Source organism: Microtus ochrogaster, chromosome 19, assembly GCF_000317375.1.
Source record: "Microtus ochrogaster isolate Prairie Vole_2 chromosome 19, MicOch1.0, whole genome shotgun sequence".
Taxonomy (NCBI): domain Eukaryota; kingdom Metazoa; phylum Chordata; class Mammalia; order Rodentia; family Cricetidae; genus Microtus; species Microtus ochrogaster.
The window spans coordinates 21,528,623-21,540,285 of NC_022021.1; the positions used below are offsets into that span (position 1 = coordinate 21,528,623).

Here is an 11,663-nt window from a genome sequence, read left to right on the forward strand (position 1 = left end):
CCCCTCCCTCTCCAGTCCAAAGAGCAATCAGGGTTCCCTGCCCTGTGGGAAGTCCAAGGTCCTCTCCCCTCCATCCAGGTCTGGGAAGGTGAGCATTCAAACAGACTAGGCTCCCACAAAGCCAGTACATGCAGTAGGAACAAAACCCAATGCCATTGTCCTTGGCTTCTCAGTCAGCCCTCATTGTCAGAAAAATGGCTGACTTTAATGAACTTTATAGCCGAAAGAGCTGAGAAGTATACTATCACCAAAGTATTTAACAAATGATGTTTGCATACAAAAAAATCAAATAGCAAAAAAAAAAAATTGTTACTGTAACTTGGTGGACATTTACGCATTCTTCAGTAAGATACTTTTTCAATTTTCAACATTACATACAAGAATAATTTTAGAGGGCAACATGGTAGTCGTGTCTTTAATCCCAGCTTTTGGGAGGCAGAGGCAGGTGGATTTAAGTTCAAGACTAGCCTGGACTACAGGGCAAGTTCCAGGCCAGCCATAGTTATATAATGAGAGTCTGTCTGGAAAAAAAAAAAGTTATACTCAATTAAATCACTATCAAAGAAACAAAATCATGCAGCACATATCCTCAAGAACTTAGCTGATTCTTCAGGACTACGACATAACTCACACCTTCCAAACAATGGCTACATACCACATACATTGAAACATATTTCCTGATACAGAGCCGGTCTCCCTGGATTACTGAGAGTGAGAGCGTTGCTTCAGAGCCACATGCTGGGAAGTGACTGGGGATTTGCACTCCCATTCAAACCTGTGGATCTACCCTGTTCACTACTTGGCTGGTGGGCCCTCTCCAAGCTGGCAGTCATGGCGCTCTCTGTCTTTATTACTGATCCCCTCATCACTGTGCTTCTAGCCACCAACATATCTTTCCTCTTCAGCATTTTGCCTTCCTTTCCTTCTCTTCTCAGCTAGCAAACAAAGGAGGTCTACTTCACAGGTACAGGCATCCAATCAATATTTGTTTCCTTTCAATTAAAGAATAAAACAACAAAACAACAAAGTGAAGCAGGGAGATCTTTGGTTTCTCTGAGTTGTTTTCATCATAATCGGATACTGAAAGTTTTGCTCATTGTACAAGAAAGACTTTACAGTTTTGTTTTTCTTTCTGTTTAATTTTGAAGTATGGGATGATTGTAGATAGCTAGCCTGCAGTCATATGAGGGTTTTTACCATTATAGACCTTTGGGGTTAAAAAGCAAAAAAAAAAAAAATGGTGTTTGCCATCTTAAAAGGCAGTCCAGTACTTAAAAATATCACAATTAAATCTCAAAAAGTTTTACTAAAATCAGATCTTAAGTTAACAAGCTTGAGAGAGGTCAGGGCCACAGCATTTGTCTAGCATGCATAAGGCGCTGGTTCAATCCCTGGTATCACACCTTCCCTCCAAAAGCTGGAATGGTTACCACCCCTGCCAGCCTATAATCTCAGTTATGTGTGTGGCTGTGGTAGAAGAATCACGAGTTTGAAGTCAGCGTGGATTGCAAAAAGTCTTCTCAACAACTCCAAAGAAGACATGTGGCCAAAAAGCAAGGTAGAAAATGTTTAACATAGATTATTATAGAACTGTGAATCAAAAGCACAGATTGTACTATATATACAGTGATGACTATAGCAATTACTTAAAAGGCTTGCTCAAGGTTTGGAGAAATATCCCGAACACTGTGGGGAAAGTAGAGCCCCGTGCATTGCGGTGAAAAAAATCAGGGAGTCATTGTGGCAAACAGTATGGCAGTCCCTTAAAACCTCAGACACAGAATTACAAATAGCTGTGTCACTATAACAAATACTAAGGTAATCAACACAAAAGAGAAAAAGTTCCCAATGTCAGAGGTTTCAGTACAACTTTGGTTGGCCCTGTTGTTTTTGTAGCTGTGGAGTGGTGCACATTTGGTGGAAGCAGAAAGGAGCACATGGCACAGCAAACTGCTCATTTATTAGCCAAGAAGCAAAAGGAGGAGGAAGGGGCTAAGGCTGCACTGTCCCCTTCACGGTTATGCCCTCAATGGGCTGAAACCTCCAACCAGGACCCACTTTTTCCCCAGAGCACTTCTCTAAGAACCAAACCTTAAGATAGGAACGTTCAAGATACAAATGATTCCAAAACACCATGTAATCAATCTGTTTCATTTATGAAAACATAACCTGAAGAAATGATGGCAAGACAAATGTTTATGCACATAGCAGCATCATTTACAGTAGCCAAAAACTAAAAGCAACCCAAGTGTCCACAGGCAAAAGGTAATAACACATGTATACAGTGATTACTATAGTCAGCTTTTAAAGGAAGACATTCTGACTTATGCAATAACACAGTTGAAACTTGGGGACATTATTCTGAGCTAACTAAGCCAGTCACAAAAGGACAAATGCTGTCTAAGTATGCTCATACGATGTGTCCACAGTGTCAGAGTCACAGACACAGAAAGAAGAACCACTGTAGAGAGGGGCTGAGGGTAGTTGGTAATGAGGAGTTTGCGTTTAACAGGTCGAGTTTCATCTAGGGAAGGTGAAAAGCACCAAAGACAAACGGCAGAGACGGCTACACGATCGAGTGAGCATATGCTGCGCTACCAAACTGAATCCTTGCAAGTATGATGATGTTTTATGTTTGGTACATCTTACTATAGTGATAAAGTAAACGAAAAGTAAAATTGGTACAGAGGAAAGGAGTATTTACTAGATGTTGGCACTACTGGGCAAACTCAATCTACCAAAAACAAAGGCAAAGGCAACACACATTACATTTACTGACTTAATATTGGTAATTCTGCTAGAGCTCAATAAACAGCATGGAAACACCTTTAATGTGTACTGACCCAAATTCTCTCATCAGGTTCAGTTGGAGGTCAGTAAATAGTCATGAACATAACGAATCACTGGATATTCACTCTGCAAACTGGTAAGTCCTACACTTTTCCTGTTCCAAGTAGTAACAAGTGTTTCCACCTCAGAGGCTGTGTAGTCCCCTAAAACATACCCCACAGCTGCAGAGTGCAGCCCACAGCCCCTCCCTAAACCCAGCCCTCTGCTCAACTACCCCTTTACAAAGAGCCTGGCCGCCTTCTCAAACCCAGCCCTCCCATCAGTCTTTCCCCGCCACTTGCTTCATTGCTCCTTATGCTCCTCACTACTTTTAGCGCATTTGCTTCTGGATTGTTCTCCACCCACTGGGATAGAAGCACACAGGACTTTCTCCTTTATGCACCACTGGCTTCTCTGAACGTGGGGCATTACCTGACTTACTGAAGGTGACTAGTCAACACAGTCAGAAGAATGAAAAGCTCGATGCTCACAGCTTTTAAATCCTATTTCCCTCTTGGCCTGGATAGTGTTCTACCTCTTCCAAGTGCTGCTATGGTCCCAGAGGACACGCCATTTCAGCCACCTTCTCTGGTAAAGGGACCAGACTCCTAGTTTAAAACCAGGGAAAGTTTACAAGGAAGCTCCACACCAGGACTGATGCTGGAACCCGAAATTAGCACCTAAAGAGTGCTCAGACTCAGCTTCAGCAAGAGTGAGGGCATCAGTCCCTGTCAAGAAAGGATAAGGAGCAAGGAAAAACAAAACGTTTTTGACAGTGCTTTAAGGCAAGGCCAAATCATGAACTTTACGAGCATCAGCACACAACACCTATCTAAAACCACACAAACCAAGGCAGTCACAGGTCCAGAACACAGAACTTTCCCTGCCTAACTTTCAATAAACAGATAATGCTATTTGTCTTTAAAATGCAGCCTAACACACGAAGACACACGTTACTTGTCCTAAAAGATGGATACTTTGGAAAACGAGAAGCACAAGATGTGGGAGAAATGCCTGCTTCCAAATATAAGTAACTTTGAGAAGAATGTCTATAGCCCACTAACGTTCACACTATAAAGCTTTGACGGCATTTCTTAACTACACTTTAACGTTGCGGTAAATGTATGCCAAAGTTTTAGCGGTTAACACTTTTCGTATAAAAACGAACAACTATAAACAACTTCAGTCAGACAAGTGTAATACAGTAAGTCCCTCACTGCATCTAAGGTCTCTGGTGAGCACCAGAGCCTCAGGGGCTCAGATACAAGGCCAGCCACCCCAGGCCACACGCGTCCCTCCGGCCCTTCTGCCAGGTCTGGGACACACACAGGTCAGAGACGTGCCCTGGAGACGCTGCCTGCCTCTGACAGAGCCGCTCGAGAGCCGGCCAGGCCAGCCCCTCCAGGGTCCCGCAGCGGTGGCGGGGCGCAGAGGTGGCCAGCGCCGTCCTACCTGAGCTCTGGCCCCAGCTGCACGGCTGAGGGGGTTGGCGGGAGGAGGCGTGGCCTTCCAGCTCTCCGGGCGCTCTCCCTCGCGCGCCCGCCACCACCGCCACCACTTACTCTCGGGATCCGCGCCCCGACCAAGTTCGAGTTGCACTTCCGGGGTCTGCAGGGGACTTAAACGTCATTACGCATGCGACGGCCGCAGCGCCAGCCACCCGGAAATGGGCGGGGCGGCCTCTGCTTCTGTGCCTCTGGCGCTGCCGGCGCTGCTGGAGGGATGCGGGTCGGTGTTACTGCGGCCGGCCAACCAGGAAGCCTGGTTGTGGGAGAGGAAAGTCTATATTCCCTAGGGGACTGGCCTTAAGTCCTCCAGATGAGACCGGAGGCCTATGTTAGGAAGATTGCATTTACCACAAATTAAGTTAATTCTAACATCCTAAAGACAGCTGGCTCAAATGGAAGTGCATTGGTATCCTGTTTTTTCCAAATACGTTTGAAAAATGCTTCTCTTAAAGGTAGATTAGGAGTGAGCGATAGACACAAATGGTCTTTTTTTACATGCTATTCTGATTTGCTTTTGATTCTGAAACCATTGTTTGCCAGTTAAGTCCAAAGCAAACACCGGAGACACAGAGCTAAGACTGACCCCTCAGGTAATTGAGGAAAGATTACAAAACCTGCATTTGTAATATTTTCAGAGAGACAGGTTCAGAATTCTTGAAAGTATACTATATCTTACTCCCCTAATTTGTACTTCATCTCAGCTGCTGCTTCCTTCAGAACAAAGGGCGATGTGACTTATTGGCAGCTGCCTGATTCACTAAAATGTCAACAAGAAGAGAGCAATGACGTTGTCTTGTCCTTTTAAGATATCTTCAACCAAAATATACAATAAGCGTCGTTTGAATAATTAATTCTGCACTGTTACACTAGTTGGACAAAGAATGTAAAGGAATGCTCTTGAGGGAGAACAACCTACTGAAACAGCCAAGAGTGCCCAGGAGGAAGCCACAGCACTAAGAATGCTAGGATTTCCTTTCAGGCTAGAGCTCAAGTGATTGGTGGGGTAGAAGTTTAAAGTGAGTTCTGAAAACTTTGTATACTGTGAGGAATTGGAATTTTGTGCTTCAGACGTTTTGTTTTTTTTTTTTTTCAATCATGGAAACAACAACATACTTCCATTTTGGTAGACTGACAACCACGAGTAAGTTCATTAAAATAAACCTGCAGGGCTCAAGAGAGAACTTAGCTGTTGGGAGCACTTACTATTCTTCCAGAGAACCTGATTTTGGTTCTCTGCACTCACATCAAGTGCAGAACTCACAAGTGCCTAGAACTCCAGTTCCAGAGGATCCCATGCCTCCAGTGACCTGTGCACACAAGTGGTTCACGTAGGCACACACACACACACACACACACACACACTCTATTAAGCATTTTTTCTGGCCAACAAACCAACGAAAATAAATTCAATCAGACTGAATTAAAAGATGCCCAGGTTTAATAGATGGCAATACTACCCTGAAGCCCTGGGAAAACATGGAGAGGGGAAGAAGGAAAAGGAGAGATGGGGAATAGAAAGACCAGGTGTTCATTCTCTGGGGGGCAGTTTAAATAGACTGTGGGAATCTCGGTCCTGACCTTCCCTGGGGAGTGATTACCATTTGGCAGGCTTGGAGATGGAGTTTGGACTGAGGCAACTTGCAAGGGAGTGGAGTTTTCTACCCAACATTCCAAAAATGAATGCCAGAGGGCTGGGATGAAACCCCCAACTAAATATTTCAGACTCTTTGTATAAAGGGGTGTCAAGGAACTGAGGTGACGATTTCTACCGAACAGTCACAATGAGGCATGTCTTGAAACTATCAGGAACTAAGAGGATCCCGGTGAGGCTTTCAATACAGCATCCTTGAGAAAAAAGAAAGGTGAATAGGGAAAGCAGGGAAATTTGGATAAAAGTGTAAAGTTATATTGAATAATGTGTTAGGAACTATAACAAAAGATGAGTGGCTTGACCTTCCAGTGTCACACAAGATAAAGCCCACACAAAGATGGAAAAAGTAAACTTCTATTTCATCCAAAATTTCAGAGCTATGCAGAAATGGATGTAACATCACTTGTTTTCCTGTGTGTGTTTCAGCGAGTTTCTAAATTTATAAAGAGACAAGCCAGTCCCTCTGTGTCTTGCTCTGAACACCTAACACACAGAAACAATTGGAGGTTTTGTTATTGCTACTTTAATCCAGTAAGCATGAGCGTGACTTATTATTAAGCAAAAGAAACTGGTATTTCCATAAAAAACAACCAGTAGTAAATATTCTTTTCATATCTACTGCTCCAAATGGTCAACAATCAAAAATGAGGTTACATACTGAAAACAGAATAAGTCTTTTTTTCTTCCCTTCACTGCCCCCTAAATAGTTGATTCCCACAAAAATATTTCCCATAAATCTCTGAGAAAAAAAAAAAGGAGACAAAGCAATAAGTGTTGCATAAACCTAGATATTTCTGTTGGAATTACAATAGCAGTGTGTAGTGGAGAAGCAACTATTAGAAGAGGAGTTATGCACATACAGCACAAATTCTTTCTTTAATATAACACAAAATTTCCCAGTCTTTTTCACAACAGCCGTCTATGTCGTCCATGCTACTTTGTTTAGCTGTAGTCTTAATTTATACACCTCTATGAAAGCCAGACACAACTTTCTCTGACCATACCTCTTTGTGCTTTGAGATCTAACAGAGATCAAGAAAAAGGAAAGGAGATTTGTTCCTTCTTGGCTAACAGCTGGTCTGTCTTTGAGCAGTACCTGACAAAGAAACACCACTATACAGTATCTGGCATTTCTTTCTTCGATTCCAGGAGTCTATTATGGTGTTCCTAGGCATCTGTCATCTTATCTGTCATCAGCACTCTTCACATCAAATGTCACCTATAAACATGCTATCAAATAACAGACTATCATTTCAGTTACAAATAAAATTAAACCTATTTTCCATTACTAAAACTCAGCTCTTACATTTTTTGGAACTCAAAGTCATTGAGGAAAATGTTCTTTATGAGATGATTTTTAAACAATCTTATTTTACATATTTATTCCAGTTCCCTCTCCCTTCCCTCCTCCCACTCCTTCCACCTTTTCCTCACCTTTCCCCCTATCCACTCCTCATAGACTGTGAGATCTGCTATGGGAGACAACAAAATCTGTCACATCACTTGAGCAGAAACAAGGCCCTCCCCCCATATCTAGGCTGAGCAAGTATCCCTCCATAGAGAATGGGCTCCAAAGAGACAATTCATGCACTAGGCATAAATACTGGTTCCACTGCTAGTGGCCCACAAACTGCCTATGCTACACAACTGTTAACACATTCAGAGGGCCTAGTTCGGGCTTATGCTGGTTCCCCAGCTGTCAGTCTGGGATCAGTGAGCTCTCACTAGCTTGAGTCAGTGGTTTCTGTGGGTATCCCCATCATGGTCTTGGCCCCTTTGCTCATAATATCACTCCTTCATCTGTGTGACTGGAGTCCAGGAGTTCCACAGAGTGCTTAGCGGTGGATCTTTACATCGGCTTCCATTTGGTACTGGATGAAGGTTCTGTGATAACAGTTAAGGTCGTCATCATGTCAATGTGATTACAGGGGAAGGGCAGTTTAGGCACCATCTCCACTACTGCTTATATTCTCAGCTGGGGTCATCCTTGCCATTTCCTGGGAGTTGTTCTAGTGCCTGATTTCTCACTAACCCCACAATGGCTTCCTCTTTCAAGATATATTTTCCTTGCTCTCTCTCTCTCTGTCCTTTACCCAACTCAATCTTCTGGATTCCTCATGTTCTCCCCCCCCCATTCTTTAAAATCCCTTAGTACCATAAGAAAAGCATATAATTTTGCCTTCTGGACAGAATTATAAGGGCTTTCTTCTACCTTTCTTAATTATTCTGATTTTTAGCCTGCCTTCCCTGACTTATTTGCATCAGTATAAAATGTATGGGCTCCAGTTTTTGGTGTATCACGTACAATTCAGGGACAAATTCAAGAAGCTCTTTTTGTAAGGGTAAGTCTATAACTTTTAGGATAATTGCCATTAATTTCTCCCAAAAAATTAGCAAAAGCCCTTTGCCATGGTTCATTGTCTTCCCATAACTTTTTTATTTCATCAGCAGTAAAATGCACTATAATCTCTGCTGGGTCTATACCTGCTAATTGACAAAGTCTCAATTTACCTTTTATAATTAATTCAGAGAACTTTTCCACAAATTTTTTTAATTTTTTACTTGGTTTACATGATAAAAAAGATCCATTCTAAGATAATATCATCCCTCTGCATTAAAATTCCTGTAGGAGAAATTCTGGAAGGCAATGTGACTAGAATACAATTAAGATTTGGATTCACCCTATCCACATGTGCCTCCTGTAATTTCTCCTCAACAATTGTCAATTCTTTTTCCACTTTAGCTGTCAATTCTCTGGGACAATTTAAGTTCTTATCACCATCTAAAGTTTTATTCAAATGGACTATTATGTCAAGTGTTATCCCAATAGCTGGTCAAAGACCGGAGATGTCGCCCAATAATCTTTGAAAGTTATTAAGAGTCTGCTACTAGTTTCTCCTAATTGGTGCCTTTTGTGTTCTAATCTTCTGCAAACCCCTTCTGTGAGCTAGGTAATTAACAGAATCTTTTCTTTGAATCATTTCAGGAGCAATTTGTAATCCCCATATTGGCAAAACTTTCATTACGTCTTCAAACATCCTTTCTTAAAGTATATGTATGTGAATCAGATAACAAAATGTCATCCATGTAATGGTCGATTATAGATTTAGGAAATTGCTTATGTATTATTTCCAATGGCTGGCTGACAAAGTATTGGCACAGGGTGGAGCTACTGAGCATTCCTTGTGGGAGGATGGTCCATTGATATCTCCTAGTAGGCTGAGAATTATTATTTTTTTTTGGTTTTTTTTTGTTTTTTTTTTCTTTTTTTGGTTTTTTTTTTGAGAATTATTATAAGTAGGCACTGTGAAAAATTTTTCTCTGTCCTTTTTTTTGTAAAGGTATAATGAAGAGATAATCCTTTAAATCAATAACTATGAGAGGCCATCCCTTTGATAACAGAGAAGGCAGAGGAATTCCAGATTGTAGAGGGCCCATAGGTTGAATAATCTTGTTGATAGCTCTAAGGTCTGTCATCATTTTCCATTTTCCAGATTTCTTTTTAACAACAAATACAGGAGAATTCCAAGGGCTGGTAGATTCTTCAATATGTCCTTTTGTCCCTGGTCATCAAATTTGATAAGATCCTCAATCTTTTTAAATATATTGACCATTGCCTTTTGTAAATTCTGGACCTCATGTCCAGTGTTCTGTTCTAATGTCCTCATTGAGGATTTCAAGGTATGAAGTCTGTTCAGTAGAGATATTGTCTCATCCTTGGACATAATCTTCATAGCATGCATATTAGCTTCCTGGAGAGACATTATATCAATAAATCTGCCATACCCCTTTGACAAAGTCCGATTAGTACAATCAACAGTACAAATTCTCTCAAACAATTTTTCAGCACCATTTGTCATTGACTACAGTTTTTGTGCCAAATTGGCTGTATCCTTCTCCAGAGTGCTGAATTTTCCTTTTAGTGCATTACTATTAGTCTGTAACATTTCTAAAAGTACCTTACTTGACTGAGTTTTGTTAATTAAAATGTTCATATCCTTCTTCAGAATTTAGACCTATTCTTCTAGAAGATTGGTTTCAGCCTGTAAAGACTGTACCATTTCTAACAGCATGTCATTCTTGGCCCTATTATCAAACCATATTTTTAAGGAAAAAATATTGAGAATAAGACTAATCCCCAGAATTAAAAATAGTGATGTAGAAGAGAAATCATATAAGTCTTGCAAAACACCATATATGGTATAAGTAAAGAGGCTATTGAAATCTTGAAAGGTTAGGTTGTCTATAATCTTACCCTTTTAAATTATATTAAATCATACCTGTGGTTTAGTTAGCTGAAGTAGATGCAATAACTGTTACCTGCCAGTAGGTTTACAATGCACTTGGAGCCACATGGCTGGTTTAAATCTGATTTTAGAATTAAATGCTAAAATGTATGCTCAGATGAAAAACAGTTATTTAATATAAATCACAGACCGTGTGCTTCCCAGATGTCCCTGATAGGTCAGCAGCCACATAAGTACTAGAATAGCAAATATAGACAAATTGTTAGAAGCTGTGGAACAGCTGGCTCAGACCAGGGAAGTCTGCATCTCACCTGAGTGTCCATAGTGCACACTGGTGGGATGTAAGAGGAAGGAGGCCTCTTGTTCTTACCAGCTGCCCGGCTAGCTTAAACCCAAAATAATTACACAGAAACTGTATTAACTAAATCACAGCTTGGCCCATTAGCCCTAGCTTCTTATTGGCTAATGCTTACATCTTAATTTAACACATATCTATTAATCTATGTATCATCAAGAGATCATGGCCTACCAGCAAAGTTTCATCACGTCTCTGGTGGTAGATCCATGGTATTTCTCTAACTCTGCCTCCTTTCTCCCAGCCTGCCATTTAGTTTTCCCTGCCAAGCTCTGTTCCCTTATAGTTCTGCTATAGGCCCAAAGCAGTTCCTTTATTCACAAATGAAATAAACACATAGACAGAAGGACCTCCCACACCAGCGGGAGGCAAGCAGTGAGGTACACGGGGATTTGAAGCCACTCCAAGGCATGTAATGAGAAAATATAAGGTACCATGGCTAATCTGTAGCAAAAAAAAAACCCACTGTGTGAGAATTCTATATCTAAATAAATGCTGGCTCCACTCACAGACCTCATATGAGATGGGCTGAGGGAGGACTCGTGCTGAGCCATGCACACTCTACAACCAGCAGAGGATATGCGGGCATTCAGAGCTGGGGATTCTAAAACCTAATTGTTGGGCAACAGATGATGGTGGAAGTCACAAAATAATCCCACACTTGTTCAGAATTATGAACAATAAAGGACTATTTTTTTTTTAGTAGAGACTTGCAGATCACTGTCCTAGATAACAGTCCTCTGCATAAACGGGGGACAGGAACAGAGTCTAGCAGCTGCAAGTGAGAATCGGAAGCAAGAGAGGAAACATGTGCTTTACAGCTGTATTTATAGTATTTGAGACCACATACAGGTGGGCTGGTATCTTAAAGGCTATTGGCTAAAGGAGCAGAAGAAGCTCCCACAACACTGTATCTTAAATGCAATTGGCTGAAAGAATGAAAAGTGCTCCCACAGCATAAGATGGTATCTCAGAGTCGTTTTGATTTGCATTTCCTTGATGGCTAAGGATGTTGAACTGTTTGTCAAGTGGCTTTCAAACATTAGAGATTCCTCTGTTGAGAATTCTCTGTT

At 41.4% G+C, this 11,663-nt stretch overlaps 1 protein-coding gene across 3 annotated transcripts in view; it reads right to left on the reverse strand.

Annotated features, from left to right (window-relative positions):
- Fam172a (family with sequence similarity 172 member A) overlaps window positions 1–4,428 on the reverse strand; it is a 420,557-nt gene extending 416,129 nt beyond the window's left edge. For all 3 annotated transcript variants that reach the window (XM_026783728.1, XM_026783727.1, XM_013349680.2), the window contains exon 1: window positions 4,282–4,428. The gene's annotated coding sequence lies outside the window, so the exon portion shown is untranslated. The remainder of the gene's footprint in view (window positions 1–4,281) is intronic.
- Between the last annotated feature and the right edge of the window lie 7,235 nt (window positions 4,429–11,663).